Genomic DNA, 24,474 nt, shown 5'->3' with positions numbered 1-24,474 from the left:
CCCTTTGGGAAGGATGCGAAGGTCTTAGAGAGAGTGCAGAAAAGATTTACAACAATGGTTCCAGGGATGAGGGACTTCAGTTACGTGGATAGACTGGAGAAGCTGGGATTGTTTTCATTAGAGCAGAGAAGTTTGAGAGGCGATTTTGTAGAGGTGTTCAAAGTTATGAGGGATCTAAACAGAGTAGATAGAGAGAAACTGTTCCCATTGGCAGAAGGGTCGAGAACCAGAGGTCACAGATTTAAAGTGATTGGCAAAAGAACCAAAGGCGACATGAGGAAAAATGATTTTACACAGCAAATGGAATGCGTTGCCTGAAAGGGTTTTGGAGGCTGATTCAATCATGGCTTTCAAAAGGGAATTGGATAAGTACCTGAAGGAAATAAATTTGCAGGGATACGGGAAAAGGCGGAGGAGTGGGACTCGCTAAACTGCTCTTGAAGAGAGCCGGCACGGGATAGATGGGCCAAATGGCCTCCTTCTATGCTTTAATCATTCTATGATTCTATGATCTACATCCCTCAGTACATAAAACATGGATCCTTAAGTACAAGTCTACTTACACGAGCTTAACCTTTTGAGGTCTAGCTGGCTCAAGCTTTAAGGCACAGGCAGCATTTTTGGCTGCTGACTGTGAAGTTCACGCATACTCTTTCTCTGAATTCCTCCCCCACGAGTCTATGAGATGAAGTCCCTGCTCACCAAGTTCTCAATTATAGAGGGATTCAGCCAATTGCGGACCTGTCTCCTTTCAACGAATATAGAGATAGCTGCTAATCAAAGTCACCTACCCCTGGGTTGAAAGTCTATCGCTTGATGTATGACCAGGAGGCTTCCAGAAGTCTGCTCGGCTATCCCTGTAAATTAAATAGAATGACAGCTCAACCAACCAGGTATTGCAGTGTTATGGCTCTAGGATAATGGAGCCATCTCTAACAATACCATAAAATGTTTGAAGTTAGTAAATAATAGCCCCCTCAGAGTGATCAACTCTTCAAATCAACTATTGTGTAAAATGAATGAAACTTTTATTTTGAAAAAATCCAATAGATAAACAAATTCCATCTTTGGGATTAACCCCTTGCATGCAGAATCCAGCATTGCAAGAATACAAGTTTACAAGAATACAGGCAACATTTGATTTTGCCACAGTAACACAGAGAGCCAGATTAGGCAGGGAGGGCACTCTCCTTCCCTGAAAGATATTACAGCTATTTTAGTGTTTATAGTCACTTCTTTGGAGATAGCCTATAATGTGGCTCAGTGAGTAGCACTCCAAGAGACTTTCGCACAAAATCTAGGCTGACACTCCAGTGCAGTACTGAAGTGCTGTCTTTCAGATGAGACATTAAACCTTGGCACCGTCTGCCCTTTCAGGTGGATGCAAAAGATCCCACGACACTATTTCAAAGAAGAGCAGGGGAGTTATCCCTAGTGTCCTGGCCAATATTTATCCCTCAATCAACATCACGAAAACAGATTATCTGGTCATTATCACATTGCTGTTTGTGGGAGCTTGCTGTGCGCAAATTGGCTGTCGCGTTTCCCACGTTACAACAGTGTCCACACTCCAAAAGCACTTAAGCTATGAAGCATTTTGGGATGTTGTGAAAGGCGCTATATAAATTCTTTCTTTCTAGCTTTCTCGCTTTATTAAATTCAATTTCACAACTTGCTTTAATGGGATTTAAACTCTGTGGGTTGCTGGCCCAGTACTATTACCATTACACAATGAAAACCTGTCACATAATCAGCTGTGAGGAGTAACTGTGCAGACAAATCTGCGAGAGGAAAACAAAAGCTAATGATAGAATCATTGTGCAATATTGGCACTGGACTGCCAGACTGACCACTGCAGTCACATCTGGTGCAAATGGCAACGTGCAAAAAGTGCCTTTCACAACTCCTCTGATAATGGAGCAATCTGTGTCTGCATGCAGCAAGACCTGGATGACATTAGGCTTGGGCTGATGAGTGGCAAGTAACGTCCGCATCACACAAGTGCCAGGCAATGACTATCTCCAACAAGCGAGAGTCTAACCACCGCCCTTGGACATTCAACAGCATTACCATCGCCGAATCCTCCACCGTCAACATCTTGGGAGTTACCATTGACCAGAAACTTAACTGGACTTGCCACATAAATACTGTGGCAACAAGAGCAAGTCAGACGCTGGGTATTCTGCGGCGAGTGTCTCACCTCCTGACTCCCCAAAGTCTTTCCACCATCTCATCACCATCATAATCATCATAGGCGGTCCCTCGAGCGAAGATGACTTGCTTCCACATGAGTTCACAGATGTTTCAATGAAGGACCCGATGTTCCAGTCCTGAACTCTAATTGAGGGGGTGGAAGATACCTGTGCGTGCTTTTTTTTTTAACATATGGTGACCGTTGCACACGGGCTTGACAAAGCTAGGCCTTTATCCAGTCGCAAGGGTTAACCAGGACGACTGGAGACCTGCTCTGCTGCATGGACCTAGTGCGCACACATATTGCACTGTGGGCAGGTCCGTGCTGCCCCTGGGCCCTCGGCTCTTCTGGACCCCGTACCCTCATTCACCGCACTTCCGCCATGATCTCTCGCCGCTCCTCCGCCACGATCTACAAGGCACAAGTCAGGAGTGCGATGGAATACTCTCCACTTGCCTGGATGAGTACAGCTCCAACAACACTCAAGAAGCTCAATACCATCCAGGACAAAGCAGCCCACTTGGTTGGCACCTCATCCACCACTTTAAACATTCACTCCCTCCACCACCGGTGTACTGTAGCTGCAGTGTGTACCATCTACAAGATACATTGCAGCAACTAGCCATGGCTTCTTCGACAGCACCTCCCAAACCCACGACCTCTACCATCTAGAAGGACAAGGGCAGCAGGCGCATGGGAACACCATCACCTCCACATTCCCCTCCAACTTACACACCATCCTTACTTGGAAGGATATTGCCATTCCTTCATTATTGCTGGGTCAAAATCCTGGAACTCCCTCTCTAACAGCACTGTGGGAGTACCTTCATCACATGGACTGCAGCGGTTCAAGAAGGCGGCTCACCACCACCTTTTCAAGAGCAATTAGAGATGGGCAATAAATGCTGGCCTTGCCAGTGATGCCTACATCCCATAAACGAATAAAAAAAAATGTACCAGCTGGTGGAGATGGTTTAACAGAGAGGTGTTCCCTCATTTGGAGCTCTCGCTCGCAGAATTGTGATTCTACCAGCAACGATCTATCTAATAAATGACATTGTTTTTTTTAGAAGTGGCATATCACTCCACACCCTGCCAAGTCTATCATTTGCAGGTAAGTGGACTGAAGAGACAGCAGTTGTGTGCCTCTGACCACCTGCATCCTGACAGCACACAGTACAATCACAGACACATCACTTCGCAGTCATCTGTTGTCACTTCTGTAGATCTAGAAACAGTATGGAGGGAGGTCGGGCCAGCTGGAATATGGAACTGAGTCCCTAAAGAACTACTTTAAGAAATGAACTGTTCCTCTACCGATCCGGCCGCTCCCCCACCACAACCCCCAATCCCCCCACACCCCCACCTCCCCCCTCCTCACCCTCCCCCCCTCCACCACCACCGCCCCCCCACGCCCCACCGGCAATCATTAAAAAAAATAAAAACAATCATCTGTAGAATGTGGCATTTCTTCCATCCAATACTGGTTCTTCACACCACCTCTCCAGAAGTGGTTCTAGTGTGCTGTTCTCACAATCAACTGTTGAAATATCATTAACAGAGCAGAGGTATAAATAAAAACTCTGAATGCTGGAAATAAAAGCAGAAAATTCTGGAACTGCACGTAGGCTGGTCATTATCCTCTCGATCTATTGTCCCCTCCAACAACAAGTGTGAGGAGCACATGGACTTCTTTGCCACTAAGATTAAGACCCTCAGTTCCGCTGCCTATACCACAGCCACTCTTTCCCCTTGCTCACCAAGCCAAACCACCCCAAAGGCTTTAAACCTCTGAGCCTCTCCACCTCCCTCTCCTCCTTTAAGATGTTTCTTAAAGCCTACCTCTTTGACCAAGATTTTCGTCTCACCTCCCAATATCTCCTTCTTTGGCCCAGCATTGATTTTTGTTTGATTATGGTATGAAGCGCCTTGGGACATTTTTCTAGGTTAATGGCACTATATAAATGCGTTGCTGTGTTGTTGTAGTTCTAATGAAGTCTTACAACAAAGTATCTTTCTCTTTCAGATGCTGATCAGCCTGTTGTGCTCTCCAGCACTTTCTGCGTTTAATTCATACTCACAGTTGACAAGCTCCCTGCTGGAGTGGAACTAAACTACAGAACCGGTGGGAAGCCTTTGTAGTCTCCAGGCCAGGTCCAAGACCACTCCAACCTCTGTCATCGAGCTACAGTATGCGGACGACGCCTGCGTCTGTGCACACACAGAGGCTGAACTCCAGGATAGTCAACGTATTTACCGAGGCATATGAAAGCATGGGCCTTACGCTAAACATTCGTAAGACAAAGGTCCTCCACCAGCCTGTCCTCGTCGCACAGCACTGCCCCCCAGACATCAAGATCCACGGTGCGGCCCTGGACAATGTGGATCACTTCCCCTATCTCGGGAGCCTCCTATCAACAAGAGCAGGTATTGACGACGAGATCCAACACTGCCTCCAGTGCGCCAGTGCAGCCTTCGGCCGCCTGAGGAAAAGAGTGTTTGAAGACCAGACCCTCAAAACTGTCACCAAGCTCATGGTCTACAGGGCTGTAGTAATACCCGCCCTCCTGTATGGCTCAGAGACATGGACCATGTACAGTAGACACCTCAAGTCGCTGGAGAAATGCCACCAACGATGTCTCCGCAAGATCCTACGAATCCTCTGGGAGGACAGACGCACCAACATTAGCGTCCTCGACCAGGCCAACATCTCCAGCATTGAAGCACTGACCACACTTGATCAGCTCCGCTGGGCAGGCCACATAGTTCGCATGCCAGACACGAGACTCCCAACGCAAGCGCTCTACTCGGAACTCGTCCACGGCAAACGAGCCAAAGTTGGGCAGAGGAAATGTTACAAGGACACCCTCAAAGTCTCCCTGATAAGGTGTGACGTCCCCACTGACACCTGGGAGTCCCTGGCTAAAGACCGCCCTATGTGGAGGAAGTGTCAAGTATCATCGCCGAGAGCATGCAGAAATCAAGCACAGGCAGCTGAAGGAGCGTGCGGCAAACCAGGCTCCCTGCCTACCCTTCCCCTCAACCACTGTCTGTCCCACCTGTGACTGAGACTGTGGTTCTCGTATTGGACTGTAGAGCCACCTAAGAACTCATGCTAAGAGTGGAAGCAAGTCTTCCTCGATTCCGAGGGACTGCCTATGATAATGACAATAATGCCACAGCAAAGTTTTCACTTGCAAAAAAAGTTTCAGGGATCATTTGGTGTTGCAGTGAAAAGGGCACATTTATTCCTCTAAAGTATTATTCACTCGTACAGTACATTAGTCTTACATATCAACTTAAGTCATCATGGCACCCCGCATAGCAATAGATTTTACAATGTGTAACATATATACTCCTTTTGTAAAGCATTTTATTATTGCTATTATTTGTGATGCAAGGTTCATATTGGGTACAGTTCAGCTATACAGTGCTTACAAAAGCACTTAACCAGAGCATCAGTGGAGGTTTAGAGAGAGAAGCTAGTGATTATTTAATGAGCTGCATACATCTGATGTAATGATCTCAGTTCCAAAATGTAATTTGCAATAAAAGGAAGTAATGGAGGAAATCATTATTTGCAAAGGGTATAAACAAGACATTAAAGTGTCTTACAGCCAATATTATTTTAGCGAATTCTGGTGAAAGCCGTTTACTAAATATAACTGTTTTTACACAACAGTCCTCTGATGGAGCTATTAGGGGTAAATGTCTATTAACTAATTGATTTGAGAAAGTCTGCAGACAACTTAAGATGAAGATCAAAGACCTCCTTCTCTCGCAAAGTGGACTGGCAGCCTCATACCAGATGTTTTTTCTCATGTCCTGTCATGCTTGATAATTGCATGGTAGGTACTGTCGATTTTGGCCACATCCCTGAGATGAAAGCTCTGTGCCTGAGAGGATATTGCACTGTGAGGTTTTTTTTGATGGAATAAAGTATGTCTCTATAATAGGACCTGAGATGGTCAGAATCTCATTACAACTCTATTAAGTACTGCAGTTTAGACCTGAATGAAAATTGAAACCACGCTCTCACAAAGGCTGAGTTAGTCAGTGCGCTGTCCATCGTACAACTGAGCCAGATGAACCAGAAAGAGCCCGCGCTTATTCCCTGGTTTTCGCTGAGTTTGTTGAACCCAATTGAGGTGATAATAAGGAGTGCAAAGGTGCTCAGGGGTGAAAGAAAGACTTACATTTATATTGCGCCTTTCACGACCACCGGACGTCTCAAAGCGCTTTACAGCTTTAGAGTGTAGTCACTGTTGTAATGCGTGAAACGCGGCAGCTAAATTTCACACAGCAAGCTTGCAAAACAGCAATGTGATAATGACCAGATAAACTGTTTTAGTTATGTTGACTGGGGGATAAATATTGGCCAGGACACCAGGGTTAACTCACCTGTTCTTTTTCAAAATAGCGCTGAGTGATATTTTACATCCACCTGAGAGAGCAGACAGGACTTTGGTTTAATGTCTCATCCGAAAGATGGCACCTCTGACATTGCAGCATTCCCTCAGTACTGTACTGGAGTGTCAGCTTAGATTTATGTGCTCAAGTCCCTGGAGTGGGACTTGAACCTACAACCTCCTGACTCAGAAACAAGTGTGCTACCCACTGAGCTACAGCTGACACTGCACTACAATTCTTCAGTAGCACTAAATGAGGGAGGGACCGAATGGGGGACCACTACATTTAAAAAATATTTGGACGTGTACTTAAAGTGCTGTAACTTACAGAGCTACGGACCAAGAGCTGGAAAATGGGATTAGGCTGGATAGCTCTTGGTCGGCCGGTGCGAACACGATGGTCCGAAATGGCCTCCTTCCCTGCTGTAAAATTCTATGATTCTATGAAGACAACTAGGGTCCCTATCAATGTTCCCTCTAAATTGTCTTTGTTGTGCGCGGCCCGTTTATTTCAATGCGCCCTTAAATGTCTGGGTATGTGCGGTATGTGCAATGGAAAAGCTTGTGAGCGGCCTGCGCGGCACCTTATCGATTATTGCGAGGCCGTGCATGCACGCAGCTTAGACGGAACATTAGTCCCTATTCCTGATTGCTGTCCATTTGATAATTATCTTAATTCATCCAACCAGAGAGATTCTTAACCACCCTCCTCAATAGCCTCCTCCCCCCCACCCCTCCAACTGTAGCATCCAAAATGATTCCAGAGTTTCACTTCCACTACTCTATCTAGCATTTTACTCCACATGTCGATCATTCTTGTGTGGAAATACCATTTTAATTTAAAGTGGGTTATACTTTTTCAATAACCTTAACACTATTATATATCTCTATAAGTTGTTTCCTACATTACAACAGTAACTACATTTCAAAGAAGTACTTCGTTGGCTGTAAAGCACTTTGGGACGTCTGGTGGTCGTGAAAGGCGCTATATAAATGCAAGGCTTTCGTACCTCTTTAGACGCCTCCTTTTCTTCTGCAATATTTGCTCATAACTCAGACCACTGATACTGTGGATCAGCCTTGTTACTCTTCTCTGCACTGCTTCCAGCGCTTGAATGTGCCTCTTATTTCTTGGCAAGCACTATTCAAGGTCCAGTCTGACCAGAGCATTGTAGAGTTTGATCAGCTGAGTCTCAGTGGGTAGTACTCTCACCTCTGAGTTAGTAGGTCATGTGTTCAAGTCCCACTCCAGAGGCTTGAGCCCATAATCTAGGCTGACATTCCAGCGCTTTACAGCAAAGGGGATGGAGTATAAAAGCAGGGAAGTCTTGCTACAGCTATACAAGGTATTGGTGAGGCCCCACCTGGAATGCTGCGTGCAGTTTTGGTTTCCATATTTATGAAAGGATATATTTGCTTTGGAGGCAGTTCGGAGAAGGTTCACTAGGTTGATTCTGGGGATGAGGGAGTTGACTTATGAGGAAAGGTTGAGTAGGTTGGGCCTCTACTCATTGGAATTCAGAAGAATGAGAGGTGATCTTATCAAAACGTATAAGATTATGAGGGGGCTTGACAAGGTGGATGCAGAGAGGATGTTTCCACTGATAGGGGAGACTAGAACTAGAGGGCATGATCCTAGAATAAGGGGCCACCCATTTAAAACAGAGATGAGGAGAAATTTCTTCTCTCAGAGGATTGTAAATCTGTGGAATTCGCTGCCTCAGTGAGCTGTGGAAGCTGGGACATTGAATAAATTTAAGTCAGAAATAGACAGTTTCTTAAACAATAAAGGGATAAACAATATGGGGAGCGGGCGGGGAAGTGGAGTTGAGTCCATGATCAGATCAACCATGATCTTATTGAATGGTGGGGCAAGCTTGAGGGGCCGTATGGCTCACTCCTGCTCCTATTTCTTATGTTCTTATGTTCTTATTACTGAGGGACTGTCGGAGGTGCTGTCTTGCAAATGAGATGTTAAACCGAAGCTTCGTCTGCCCTCTCAGGTAGATGTAAAAGATCCCATGGTACTATTTGTAGAAGAGCAGGGGAGTTCACCCCTGTGTTCTGGCCAATATTTATTCCTCAACTAACACCACTAAAAAGATCATAGAATCATAGAAAATTACGACACAGAAGGAGGCCATTCGGCCCATCGTGTCTGTGACAGTTGATCTGGTTATTATCACATTGCTATTTGTGAGACCTTGCTCTATGCAAATTGGCTGCTTCCTGCTTTACATTGGCTGTAATATACTTTGGGACATCCTGAGATCATGAGAGTCTTTTTCTGTGACTTAAATTCCACTGTTTTGGCTATGTAATTTAACATCCTACACGTTTTGTTGATTGCTGCTCTGGTTCGATATGTTTAGCATTGAATCTACTAAGATCCCAAGATCATTCTCTGCTTTATCCTTAGTTACTTCAACATCATGCATGGAGTACACATGTTAGGAGCGACTTTAGCCCTACATGGCCGGGCAATTAAGATCAGCCAGTGACTTCCCTGCCAACATTCCCCATTGACCCCACTGTCTTGAGTTTTAACCTGCTCTTCTATGTAGACGCCAAGGACATATCCTGAAGCTGGTGAGGTCCTTCTTTAAATATGCAGATCAGGGTCCGATGACGTCATTGAACCCCGACTGCCATCTTATCTGCTTGCCTGAACAGAGAAACCGTTGCGGCTTGCGACAGCAGGAAAAGGTTCCGGGTCAGAAGAGACTCAATCAGACCCGTTTCTTTTACTTTTCTTGTGGATCCAGGTGGAGCAGAAATGGAGGTTTTTAAAAACCTGTTACTTTCTATTCCTGCCCTGTGCTTGAACAAATGTGCCTCTGCCATCCACATGCTGCTTCCCAACATCACTGAACTCACCATCAAGCACAGCGGATTATTATATGCAGAAATCCAATTAAAATCTGTTGCTGCTCGGTGTTTTGAATCACAGAATTATCGAATCATGCAGCACAGAAAGGGGCCATTCAGCCCATTGTGCCGGCTCTTTGAAAGAGTTAGCCAATTAGTCCCACTCCTCTATTCTTTCCGCATTGCCCTGTAGATTTTAAATTCTCAAGTATATATCCAATTCCCTTTTGAAAGTTGCTATTGAATCTGCTTCCACCACCCTTTCAGGCAATGCATTCCAGATCATAACAACTCGCTGCGTAAAGCTATTTCTCCTCATCTCACCTCTGGTTCTTTTGCCAATGATCTTAAATCTGTGTCCCTTGGTTGTCGACCCTCCTGCTAGTGGAACCAATTCTCCCTATGTACTCGATCAAAACCCCTTGTAAATTTGAACACCTCTATTAAATCTCCCCTTAACCTTTTTATGCTGTAAGGAGAACAATCCCAACTTCTCCTGTCTCTCCACATAACTTAACTCTCTCATTCCTGGTATCATTCTAGTAAATCTCCTCTGCACCCTCTCCAAGGCCTTGACAACCTTCTTAAAGTGTTGTGTCCAGAATTGAACACAATTCTCTAGCTGAGGGCTAACCAGTGATTTATAAAGGTTAAGCATAAATTCCTTGCTTTTGTACTCCACGCCTCTATTTATAAAGCGAAAGATCCCACATGCATTTTTAACAGCCTTCACAACTTGTCCAACCTATTTGTTGATATGGACCCAATTGTTCACATTTGTGTATGTTTAATGTCATTTTTATTTGACAAAACTTCCAGTTTGGAAATAGGCTATAATTTGTAAGAACAATAATTTATTGATATTCAAAGTGATGCCAGGCATTCCTCATCATAACTCACAAAGATAACTATAGATGAGGGAGCTCAGCGTTTCTGAAGGCATCAGAGACAGGACCTTGTAAATCAATGTTTTTCAAATGAGGGCATTTTTTGTTTGCTCCGAAATCCCCCGCAAGTTGTTTGTGTGCTTATTCAGAGTTCCACTGATAGCAATGACCATGGTGCATGTAACAGAGCGAATAGAGAAATTTCCTCTGGTTGGAGAATCAGTAAAGAGGGCGATCATCAATTTAAATGTCTTACAAAGAAAGTGAGGGGAGAGGTTGGGAGAAACTTATTGATGCAGAGGATTGTTGGAGCAAGGAATTCTTCACCACAGGGTGTAGTTGAGGCACAGACTACTGCATTATCAAAGGAAAATTGGATAGATATTTGAAACTTAAAATGGTGCAAGGCTATGGAGAGAGAGTGAGGCAGTTTTGGATTGCTCTAGCAAAGAGCTGGTACACGTACAATGGGCCAAAGAGCTGTAAGCATATATGGTGCTATGGGAGCACTTGGGCAAACCTGGGATTTTTTCTGGGAGGCGTACTCAAGCGTTAAGATCTGGGTAAGGGCAGATTGGGCATTCACTGAATCTATCTTGCTGAAAAGAGGAGTTAAGCAGGTTGTCCACTGTCACTCATCCTACTCAAAGTCACAAAGAATAGTTTCGGAGTATCTGTTCTGGGTATTTCTGAAATGTACTCCTTTTCACACATGACACTATCTTGTTGCTGGACTCACCTGGAGATGTCATTTCTCCCACTTATCATTATTGTCAGCTTCAAAAGCAGAATGCTGGAAAATGTAGCAAAAAGTTTTCAAAAATCTAAATTCCTGTTCCTCTGGGAAATAATTTTGCACCTCCATTGCTCAAATCCCCCTTCAGAAATGTTTAAATCTGCTGCAGTAAAATGCATTTATGTATCCTTTTCCCCTTTACAGCACAACCGATGGAACGTTGGATACAGCTGTACCTTAAGCTATGACAAGCTCGTGTCCCATTATAAGCACTTTTTCTAGTTTATAGGTGGGGCCATTGGCTTTCACAGAAGAAACAATCTGAATTCTGGCACGTGATCCCAAAACACTAACAAAAATACTGAACTCCAACGTAATAAAAAGGAACTTAACTTATTCGGTCACCTTGAAGCAGTGGCCTTGGTTATGGGCCTTTATTCAGGGTCGTTTTTTCAGTCATGTGTCAAAAAGTCTCTTGGTGGACACATATGTTTACAAAGAAACAAATATTTTAAAAGTCCTAGTTACACCAGTCTTTATAACACTCCCCTTATGAAGGTATGAATGAATGCTCAGTGTACAGGTTCCACTTATTGTGCATTTCCTTGTCTTCACTAAACAAACAGTAATGCTGTGACTGAGTTTCTTGCAGCCTAGATTTAGCTCCATAATCTAGTGCAGGCCACCTTAAAACTCATAGCTACAGCATCACAATTGTGCTTTTTATAGCTTGCTGCGCTTTAATTAGGGGAGGACAAACTATTGCTAAACATCATAAGACAAAGATGCAGCAAAAGCCATAATAAGTATAATGATGTATGTTTTAAAAATGCACAATCTGGAGCTGCTTCTGCTCTATATTAAAAACTGAAACTTCTTCAGTTGATTTAATGCTTCAGTCTTTTTGTACATAATTATGGGTGTGTAGGAAGATTAAGGAAGATTGTAGGCTTTGAGCCCCCCCCCCCCTGCTTGTGGAGGTCAGGAGCATTTATGGTAAGAAGTAAATCGGAATAGTTCCACTGCATCATTATGGTCACTGTGTGCTGTACTTTCCAGGGAGACGGGCCTAATTTGACCACAGGGCTCAGTACAACAATGACATAAGCTGAGTGTGTTTAAAGGGACATGAAGAAGAGTATTTCTGAACATTACCATTTATAAGATTTTAAAAACCCTGCTACTGACTGTCCTTATTTCCTCAACCTTAGGACTGCATTGCAATTCTCAGCTTTTCCTAATTAAAACCAGTTCTTCCTGAGGTGAAATCCTGCTATTGGAAGGGCAGTGTTACGAGAGCTGCTGTGAAAAGCTGCAACTTATCTTGCCGTTGGTAGTGACAGTATTACGTATTTTCATACAGCCATGGAAATTACAGCACAGAATGAGCTAATTCGGCCCATCAGCCCTGAGCCAAGGCTGACTTTTTAACTGGAGCAATCTACGCTAACCTTAATTTAAAAAAAATAATAATTTATTCATTCATGGAATGTGGAGGTCACTGGCATGGCCAGCACTTATTGCCCATCCCCAGTTGCTCTTCAGAAGATGGTGGTCTGGTGAGCCGCCTTCTTGAACCGCTACAGTCCATGTGGTGAAGCCACAGTGCTGTTAGGTAGGTAGTTCCAGGATGTTGACCCAGCGACAATGAAGGAACGGCGATAAAAGTCCAAATCAGGATAGTCTGTGACTTAGAGGCGAACTTGGAGATGATGGTGTTCCCATGCACCTGCTGCCTTTGTCCTTCTAGGTGGTAGAGGTCGTGGGTTTGGGAAGTGCTGTCGAAGAAGCCTTGGTGAGTTGCTGCAGTGCAACTTGTAGATGGTACACACTGCAGCCATGGTACGTCAGTGATGGAAGGAGTGAACGTTTAAGGTGGTGGATGGGGAGCCTCTTGAGTGTTGTTGGAGCTGCGCTCATCCAGGCAAGAGGAGATTAATCCATCACACTTCTGACTTGTGCCTTGTAGATGGTGGAAAGGCTTTGGGGAGTCAGGAGGTGAGTCACTCACCACAGAATATCCAGACTCTGACCTGCTCTTGTTGGCACAGTATTTATGTGACTGGTCCAGTTAAGTTTAAGGTCAATGGTGACGCCAGGTTGTTGATAGAATGGGATTCGACGATGTCATTAAATGTCAAAGGGAAGTGGTTAGACTCTCTCTTGTTGGAGAGCGTCACTGCCTGGCACTTGTGTGGCACTATTGTTACTTGGGACATCAGCCCAAGCCTGGATGTTGTCCAGGTCTTGCTGCATGCGTGCACAGACAGCTTCATTAACTGAGGATCTGTAATAGAATTGAACATTGTGCAATCATCAGTGAACATCCCACTTCTGACCTTTTGATGGAGGGAAGGTCATTGATGAAGCAGCTAAAAATGCTTGGGCCTAGGACACTGCTCTGAAGAACCAGTGATGTCCTGGGGCTGAGATGATTGGCCTCCTACAACCACAACCATCTTCCTTTGTGCTCGGCATGACTCTAGCCACAGGAGAGTTTCCCCCTGATCCCCATTGACTTCAGTTTTACTAAAGTGCCACACTCGGTCAAATGCTGCCTTGATATCAAGGGCAGTCACTCTAAACTTACCTCTGAATTCAGTGCTTTTGTCCATGTTTGAGCTGTAATGAGGTCTGGAGCCAAGTGGTCCTGGAGGAACTGAAACTGAGCATCGGTGAGCAAGTTATTGGTGAGTAAGTGTCGATTGATAGCATTGTCGATGACTCTTTCCATCACTTTGCTGATGATTGAGAGTAGGCTGATGGGTTGCAAATTGGCAGGAATGGAATTCTTCTGCTTTTTTTGCCCTTTCTAATTTTAGATTCTTCCTTTACAAATACCAATCCCGTTCTCTTTCAAATTATGTTATAGGGCGAGAACCGCCACTTTTTTCATGCTTAATGCCCACTTAACACCCATTTTACCGGTGAAATAACGTATAACGCCTATATATCGCCCATTTTGGCACAAAATGGAAAGTGACGAGCTTTTTTAGGAGACTTATTGCCAAGCGTTTTTTCCCCCATGGGCTTAACGGCGAGAAAATATATTACCGCCCGCCCATTTTTTTTTAGCGGAATCAGCAGAATGTGCGATTTCAACACCCATAATATCGCCCAGCATTACTTTCCTCACGGAATTAACGCCGAGATTCAATAATAATGCCCGCGACTGTTTTTTGTCGTAATAAGCATATTTACCCAAATTAACGACCATGGAGATCACCCACCGTCAATTCCACCACCTCACACACATATCGCTCAGAATATCGCTCACTCAAAAAAACGTCCACAAAAAGTGGAACTAACCGGGACGGACGCCAGCGGTGTGGCTGGCATTTGTTAAATCCCATTCTTACATGAGGAGCTGATAGCGGAAAGATTTGCCTGAAAGAGCGCTGATGTGAGTGACTAGGCTGACACACTGCTATGTGTATGCAGCTCAGACATCAATAGTTCCCATCACCTTGATGCCAGTTAAAGTTTACATTGATTGATGTTAAGTTGTATTTAACTCTTTCATGGTAAGGAATCACCAATGTGTCCAGCTATCGGAGACAATGCTCAACAAGGTTATGTTCAATAACAAAAGTTTAAGAGCAACATCGGTCTGAAATCATAAATATCACAGCCAATAACACCCAAGCCCCGCCCACACCCAACTTTTCCCACCATTGACATAAATCACATGTTCATCATGTCCAGCAACACAGAATACAAAGGCAAAGCAGGAGCATGGTCCCCAGCCCCCATACATTGCAACAAACTGCATACACCCAAATGGAGATATAACACAGCCATCACCTGCGCACATGCACCTCACTTTCCTTCCCCCCTCTCCTTCTCCCCACCTCTACCCCTTCCCCTCCTTGATCCTCAGGCGCTTCCTCATTGGAGACGATGAAGTCAGATGCGGTGGTTGCATGTGTACAGGAGCGGGGTTACCGAGAGGGCAACATTCTCTGATGCAGAAGCAGGATCTTGGTCCTTGCTCTCATCTGTTGTTCGCAGTGGTGGGGCGGAACCTAATGGTGGAGTGCCGAGCTCGGGGACCACTGAGAGGCCTGTGGCAGCAGTGTTCTTGGCTATCGCATCCAGGGACTCTGCCATGCGTGGAATGTACTCGGTCATGGTGGCCAGGTGTCTGGATATGCCCCCCAATGCCTCAGTGAGCTGGTCACCAATGTCTACAGTCCTCCTGGACAACTGTACCATCTCTCCACTGTCATGTCGCGCTCGTGGAACAGACCTGCCACATCCCCGAGGCCTCCGTGGGGTTGGCGCCGTCCTGGGGGCAAATGGGATGCCCTGTGGAGAGGTATGTCATGTATCTCACTTGGTTATTATTTGTACTGTTACAAGATGTGACAACTGAGGGCACTGCAGTGGGAGACTTGTAGGTTACCTGAACAGGTGTGCCAGGCCTAGTATAAAAGGCAGGCCACCATCTGTGATCCTCACTCTGGAGTTACATTAAATGGACTAAGATCACTACAGTTCAAGCACAACACATTGTCTCGTGGAGTCATTATCAGAGCATCTGAAGACATAACAATTGGCGACGAGATTATGGACCTTCACGCGAAAATGGCTAATCTTGGTACGTTGCAGCAGTTCGCCGATGGTGATGATTGGGAAGCCTTTGTGGAGAGACTTGACCATGTCTTCACAGCAAACGACCTGACAGGCGACAATCCGGCCACACTGGCCGATAAGCGCAGAGCTATCCTGCTAACCAGTTGTGGGCCCACCGTCTATGGCCTCGTCAGGGACTTTCTGGCACCAGCGAAGACAATGACCAAGAGGTACGAGGAGCTTTTAACGCTGATCCAAGAACAACTCAAGCCCAAAGAGAGCATCCTCACAGCCAGACACCGGTTTTATACACACCGCCGGCCCGAAGGCCAGGAAATCGCGAAATATGCTGCAGACCTCAGGAGGCTGGTGGCACCGTGTGATTTCGGCGACCACCTCACCGAAGCGCTGTGGGATATCTTTGTCATCGGCATCGGTCATGAGGGCCTTCTTCATAAACTACTATCTGCGGATACCACAGTCACACTGCAGAAGGCCATCTCTGTGAGCCAGGTATTCATGACCTCGACCTGCGGCTCTAGGCGGATGACTCATCCTCAGGACTCAAATCCGGCAAGTACTGTGCACAGAGTGGCGCCGTTTAGAGGCTGGACTGTAGAATGTGAATCCTCTCAGGGGAGACAGAACAGGCCCCTGAGTCCCTTAACTCAGAGTCCGCCGAGGGGGGCTAATCGAGTAGCTCCATGCTGGCGTTGCGGAGGGAATCACAGGACTCACCAGTGCCGTTTTAAAGACTATGTATGTAAAGGCTGCAGCACAAAGGGCCACCTCCAGCAAATGTGTAAGAGAAATATGACTCACTGTGTTGATGAAGAGTCTGCAGATGGCCATGAATACAGCGCAAATTATGAAGCGATAGTCAGAGAGGCAGCTCAGCCCCGCGATGAGGTATATGGCATGTTTACCTGCACCACCGAATGTTCTCTGTTGAGGATGGAAGTCGAGATAAATGGCGTTCCAGTCTTCATGGAAGTGGACACGGGGGCGAGCCAGTCAGTAATGAATCAAGAAGCCTTTGAGAGGCTATGGGACAATCAGGCTGACCGATCCAAGTTGGTCCCAGTTCAGGCAAAGCTGCGTACCTACATCAATGAACTTATCCCAGTCGTTGGTAGTGCAGATGTAAAGGTACTCCATGATGGCGTGGTGCACAAGTTACCCCTGTGGATTGTTGCAGGTGATGGACCAATGCTACTCGGAAGAAGGTGGATGGAGAAGATCTATTGGAGCTGGGAAGATTTCATCCCTCCAGCGACTGACATCCCCCATGCCCAGAGGCAAAGCAAGCCCCCACCTGAGGTTGGATCCGACACCAGAGAGCAGACCAGCACAACACCCGAGGCACAGACTGCTCAGCCCGACTGCGTGGAGATGATCAAGCTGAAACGACCTGAACGCACCTTCCAGGCTCCAGTGGCAGGACTCCGGAGGAAGAAAATCGGATCCAGAGGCGACTTCCCAGCTTCGGAGGCAGAACCCGGGGAGAAGAGGATCACAGCAGTCGATATCGTGGATGGAGGAAAGATGGCAACCAAACCACAAGGTGAGGCGCTGAAGAAAAAGATGGCGGCGGCCAGACCACGAGGTACAGCGCTGATGGAGCAACACGTGGCACCAAACGGAGAAGCGGATTGGGGTAAAAATAGCAAGGCTCTCTTAAAGGAAGCCTGCAACTCACCACACTTAAAGGGACAGTTCCACATTCTCAATCAATGTAATAGCAACTGTGAGTTAGATGTAAAATGTGTAATTGATGATCAGAGTTGTGCACATGCAATAAGCAAGGAAAAGTCGCGCGATTACGATCGGAGCTACAGGTTATTCACGATAAGTAATAAAACGCTGTGCAATGTAGGATTTGAACTGCGTACAGCCAATGCAGCAGGCAGACACCCATCGGGAGCACACAGGTCCAGCGAGCTACCCAACACTGTAGCCTGCGTCCCTGGGACCAGAGTGATGCACCACGGAGTGTGGCCACAAGCAGCTAAGATATACAAGCTGCAGAGCAAGCGATCTCAAGAAGACAACGGCAACAGTATCGATACCCTGCCCCCGATCAGCTCCATCTTTCAGGCACCCGATGGCACCAACCGCCACGAGCCTGAAAGAGCAAACCACGCTAAGGCGCAGCCCCCAGACCCTACCACCCCTACGGCTACACCCAAGAACAAAGGGTCACCCACAACGGTTCTCCCAAATGGGACTGGGACCGGCCAGGATCCCAAACCAAATAACGCCCAGGCAAGCGAGTCAGCAGTTCCCTGTGCACTACTAGACGACTGCTCCTCAGGGAGCAGCAGCGATCCGGGGCTCAAGGAGAGGACAGGGAGGTCACAGGTATCTGTGAACCTGCCCAATGCTTTAAGCAACGGCAAAAGCCCCGAGAGCGGGCAACTTGAGCCAACCGGGTTCCCACTGCCAGCACTGGGCACTGCGCCGCCACCAGACTACCTGGACACCATCCAGCAGTTCTGGCACTAGCTTGTCCTCATGCACCGGTGCTGACCCCAGCACTGACTCCAAGTATATTCCAAGTTCTTACCTCACCATGGCACCACGAATGCAATATGGTAAATGCAAATTTTCTTTTTGGACTTGAATGTATATGAATGTAATGAGCCAACAGCACAATCGATATGTGTGTGTGTGGGGTGGAGGGAGAGAATGAAGTGGTCATGGATGCACAAACAGAAACCACCAGCAACTCAACTGCCAACGAATCACCACCCACTCACCCAAGATGGAAACAACCCTCCAAGGGTCAACCAGGTAGAGCTAAGCCCAGAGCACAGTCAATGCAAAGGTGATTTACACTAAAGACTTGGGGGAGAGTGATGTCATGTATCCCACATGGTTACTGCTTGTACTATTACAAGGTGTGCCACCTAAGGGCACTGCAGTGGGACACTTGTAGGTTACCTGTACAGGCGTGCCAGCCTAGTATAAAAGGCAGGCCACCATGTGTGATCCTCACTCTGGAGTTACGTTAAATGGACTAAGGTCACTACAGTTCAAGCACAACACATTGTCTCGTGGAGTCATTATTAGAGCATCTGAAGACATAACAAGGTGCTTGGGGTCGGCACCTCCAGAGTGGAGGCGGGAATGACCGGAGGACCAATAGATAGCCTTGGGGTGGAATGGCTTCTGGAGCGTGGCGATGCAGGTTCTTCGAAGTCCGCGCTCTCATCCGTCGAGAACAGACCCAGCCGATTGACAGGCAACAATCGGAGTTCCTCAGCACCAGATGTAGTAGAATCGTCCGCCGACCTCTGCCCCGTGCCCCACCTTCTGGCCTCTGTGGCCTTGCCTAGGGCTGCGTTGTTGGCTGAATTGCAAAACACAAATGAGGTTATTAGAGGAGAAGGGAGTGCTAGGGTGACAAGGTGAGTCCAGCGCTACACACAGCATATGTACGACAAAAGCACCACCACTCTCAAAATCATCACAGACATCACATTTCATGACCATCAACACATTGTGCATGGCAATGATTTTCATGAGGTGAGCATTATTTATATGACACTTTTAAAAATCATCTCTCATATATGATTGTTCGGCTATGAGTTGGTGTGGCATCTATTGACTTTAGATCACGCAATGGTGTAAGCTTTACTCACGTGGCATCACTTCAGGGTCTGCAGATGTGTCTGTGGCTGTCCGGGTGTGCTTCCCCACGAGTGTGAGCACGCGCTCCTCCATGTTAGTGCTGTCGCTGGGGACTGGTGGCCCCCCACCCGTTCGCCTCTGCATGGACCTCATTGTCGATAGCTTCTTCTGTAAAAAGTGACAGGACGACATGGCATGAGATCATTGCATGATATCATTGCTAGGTACTGTCACAGACACTGATACAAGACATAACCGACAGATGTAATCATGATTATTATGATTATTATCATTCTTTACCAAAAGACGTACACCGTGACCACAGGCTTTGAGTAAAACATTCCCGGTAAAACTGCAAGACCTTACATCTGCTGATAGTCACTCAAGACTGTTACAAATCAAGTTATATAATTACATAAGTACATGTAAATCAATGTAATACTTATTCGTGCGGATCCCACAAGGTCGTTCATCGTTTGCGGCACTGGTTGCCCTCACGCAACTTGGTGGTCGCCGACGAGACTACCTCTGCTATCTCGGTCCATATCTTCTGGTAGGCCTTTGGGGGTGGGCTTCCCACGCCCTTCCTGTGTCAAATCACCCCAGCATGACTCGACTTCCTGCAGGAGGGAAGCATTTGTCTCGTCCGAGAACCTCCTTCCCTTTTGTGGCCTCCAATGTGCTCCTCTCCCACCTCAATGCTTTCTCCAGCGTCAGTCTCCACAACGTGCTGTGATGCCTTCTCCTCTCTCTCCATTATAGGGCAAATTTGGTCAAATATGTGGCTGGTAACAGCCAATTTTTGTTTGCCTACTTGCTGTGAAGCTCTAAAGTCTCCCTCCTTCCTCCCAAAGCAGCCACATCACATCCAGCCATGCCTTCAGTCCCTCTGAGCTCCCTCTCTCTCTGTCTCCTCTTCTGCGCATGTCATGGTGACCCTTGACCTCCAGAATCGCGGGAATCGAGCGTTGCCATGCGGTTGCTAAGGACGGCCACACTTTATGGCAGAAAGTCAGAAAGATTTAATGCTATCGCCCATCTGACATCGCTCACGATAACGCCCATTTTCAAAAATGTAAACGAGGTGTTTTGAGAATGGGCGAGAAGCCGGCGATCTGAAAACTCTTTTTTACCGCCCACGTCGGAAATAACAGCCATTTTTGGGCGATAAACACAAAAGGTGAGGGTTCTAGCCCATAGTCTCTGCCTTAACAGCCACTTATGATAAAGGATTTGTGTTTCAATAACCTACTCCGTGAATGCATTTCTTCCAACTTGCCTCTTCATTCCTCTAAATATAATCATAACTTCATGTCCTCTTGTTACCAATTTTCTAATGAGTGCAAACAACCTTTCCCTATTTTTAGCTATCTAGGACTCTGAGGTTTTCAGGAGAGTTCAATCTCCACAATCCAGGTCAATAAACAAACAGAGCTGTCGATTCTGGGTACAACCGAGAGTTTTATTCTCAAAGCACCCACAAGCCTGAGCCATCACCTCACATCAAAAACATACATATAATTAAAATGCAGCTAGCTATAATATCAGAGGTCAATGCGAACAGCCAGTCTGTGCTTTAATCCCAGTTTACTGTTATTTTCCCACTTATTTGGCTACTCTTCGGTGACCATCAGATCAACCAAATTGTGTTTCCTTGTAAAGAAAAGACTTGAGCTGCGATTTCGCTTACCAGCTTCCCCCACAACTTTCCCCTGATGAGACTTGTTAAACCCGCCATACGAGATTCCAGGCCAATTAAAAGGAAGCTGGTCTGATGATGTAATTTGATGACGCATCATCAGCCTGGTTCCTTAAAGGGACCATGTCCACATTCATTTTGACAGTTGTGCTGTCAGTGTTCTGCAGCATTGAGGTGCCGAGGAAACCAATGCAGCCTGGTTGCACATTGCACAGAGGACACAAGCAGGGATGTCATCAGGAGAACCAGGCTGCAGTGGTGCAAACCTTTCAATGATCTCAGTAGATCATAAAACGTTACTGCAAAGCCACACTCAACCTCATCCTACTGTGCCATTCATCATATCCCCATCGCCTTCCCTACCTTACTCCTGCATATCCTTACTCGCACCAAATTACCTTGCACCTTCACCCATCCCTCTCTATCTCCATTATCACTTCCCCATCTCACTAGCCACCCCTCACACTCACCCTCATCCTAGTCCAATCATACCAGCTAACAACACACAAGGGTAGGCACTTGGGTGTTTTATGCAATGTTCATGTAAAGTTCCTGTTGATGCGGTGTCAAACATTGAAACCTTTATTTTCCAGACTTTGCATTCTTGGACAGATTTGAGTGCACCTTTGGAAGTGGCTTAGTGAGTTGCAGTGAATGGTGAGATATAATGGTATACCCCGCAATGGCGATGAGTGTGAAAGGAATGGCTTGGACATTGTAGGGATGCTTTATGTTGTTGGTGTAGGGTAGTGCCAACCTGGCACATCATGTGGCAGCCAGGGTGTACAGTGTCAAGTGAAGTAAATCTGGCCATTGGGTGGCCATTCCTGGTGTCCCGGGCAGCAATGTGTTGTGTGCTGATGTCCTCTGTCCTGTGCAGCAGCAGTTTATTGCGGAGAAGGTTAGTGTTGTCGTTGGTGATGCTGGTGTGCCTGGTGATGTTGGTGTTGGGGCTGATCATGATGATATTCTAAAGACCAAGGTGAGATTTTTTTCAAGGGCACCGATGCTGCTGGAATATATGACAGCTGAAGTTAAGATGACAGAAGCGATCTGTCAATGGTGTGAGAGGTTGCTCCAAGGATGTGACACTGGATAGAGAGTTTACTCTAAACACTTCCAACCTTCCTAAAGCTGAAAAGTGTATTGCAAATCCTGAAGGCTCCAGCTTCTAACATTGGAAAGTGAACAGCTGTGAAATGGTAAGCTTTTATGTCTCTTTTGTAGCCATTACCTGGAAGAGATGGTCCCACACCGGGACCATCAATGCGGAAAATTCCATGCAAGCAACTGAGCAATAAAATCATTCTAAAATTGTAGCAGTTTATTCAAAACTACACCTGAACATAAAATACAAACATGGTAAGACTGTGTAATAGCTGTAATATAAAAAGCAATGGGTGAAAAACTCTACCAAAATAGTAATTTAAGTCAAATTTATTAATCTGCTGTACCCCCAGTCACATTTGGGCCAATGAGCAGCTCTCCTTGCATGTATTTGAACAGAGGCATGGAAACAAGTCCTCCCCAAGTTCAAGCGGGCAATTAAAACACGGCTCCCGCTGACGTCTCTGTGTAGTGGGGCTGATACTACATCCTTCAATGGTGCATAAAAATGACATGAATATATTTGTCTTGCTTTCTTTTATCTTTTCTCTTCTTTTTTGCACGCTCTCTCTCTCTCTCTCTTGTTTTCTTTCTTTAGTTTCGATCTTCTCAGGCTGCCTGGTTGTAGGCATGAGTGCTGGAGCCACCGTTTTTTGCCTTCACTTGTTGAAGTAAGGACTGATAGCTTTTTGATATCTTTGCCAAATGGCCAATCTATTCTTGTATGTGTAGAATCGGCCACTCTGATTGGACATATTCCTGGAGGTTTCAGCACATGTCCTCCTGCCTCCAAGTGCCCCGCCCCCACACTCCCGCCATTGGTCACCTGGCACATCAATCCTCATGGGGCACCGCTTGCCCCGCCAACTGGAAAGCGAACAGACTCTTCATTATCCAATTGGATGATCATTGACTGTCAGTCAAACAGACTTTATCCCCCATCTCCATTACTTTTACAACAAAAGTGTTTACAGAAAATGAAAAAAAACACGCAATTTAAAAATAACTTCCCCTATGATTTCTATCCAGGGTTGCGCACAGCAGTGCCTGTGGAAATTGATCTTTAATTGCTGGAGACTCCAGGTTAATCCTGGAGGGTTGGTGGTAAGCCTGTGCATGTGACCTCAGACAGTGAGTGTTGGCACACTATTCAGTTGGCGGTGGGGCATCATGGGATGACAACAAACTCTTCGTAGTTCATCCTAATTTGTTCCGTCTCCTGTGTATAGTGAAATACTGGTTATCCTTACCCTGACAAACTTCGCAAGGCTGGTAGCCTTTTTTTCTCATCTGCACCCACCTGCTTTGCCTGGTTGGCACAGCACTCGCCGTGCCCATCGCCTCCAGTCTACATCTCACCGGAACCACTGAATAATGTTTAGGAATGTCAATCCTGGCTGACACTGGATTGTCACGACTGCCTCTGCTTTGTTGGACTTACTGATGTCAAGTCATGGATGGTCTACGACTTTCTCCAATTGAACACTGGGAAAATCCAATCCATCTACTTCAGCTGCTGCCAAAAACCCCACTGACTGCAACCCCTTCCCTTTCTGCTTGCCCAGGAAGAACTAGATGTGCAACATTGGCATTCTGTTGAATCCTAACCTGAGCTTCAAACTCCATGTTCTATTTGTCACTAAGACTCTACTATTCTGCTACTATTAAACTCCCATGAGTGATACTCTTATCGACCCTTTTATAATCTCAGGACTCAACTTCTTCAACTTGTCCCTTGCTGACTTTCTTCACTCTCCCTACACAAACTGTAACTTGTTCAAGATTCTGCCGTCAGTATCCTGCCGAGAACTAAGTCCCATTTGCCCATTACCCCAACCCTGGCCAACCTCCACTCACTCCCTATTCCCAAAGCTCGGAATTCAAAATGTTTGTCCTTGTTAGAGATTCCTTTATGACTCACCCCACCTCACCTCTCCAATCTCCACTGTGCTGCTGGTGGCTTGCTTGCTGCAGGTCTCTCTGCCCACCACACCTTCATAAGTATCAATCATTGCATACCTTTACGCTCCCTGAAATTCTCTCCCTATACCCCCTTATTTCACTACTTTTCTCAGTCTGATCAAAGCCAAGTGTTTTGACTTTCTCTCCTAACTCTTTAGCTACTGCAAGGCACCCTTACTCTCTGACATGGAGCATGTTGGGATGGTTATTATGTTAAAGGCGTTTTAAGTTGTTGTTTGCTCTCACTGTAGACAATTGTAGCACTTCAAGCGCAGCAGCAGCTGAGAACAAAAGGGTCATTTTGACATTTGACGATAATGTAAAATGTGCAATATAGGCTAGGCTGCCCTTTAAACATCTCTCCTGATTTTCATTTCCAATGAATGCGAAAACGGTGAGCAGTG

This window comes from Pristiophorus japonicus, chromosome 5 (genome assembly GCF_044704955.1).
Source record: "Pristiophorus japonicus isolate sPriJap1 chromosome 5, sPriJap1.hap1, whole genome shotgun sequence".
In the NCBI taxonomy this organism is placed as follows: domain Eukaryota; kingdom Metazoa; phylum Chordata; class Chondrichthyes; family Pristiophoridae; genus Pristiophorus; species Pristiophorus japonicus.
Note: the sequence above shows the minus strand (reverse complement) of the source record.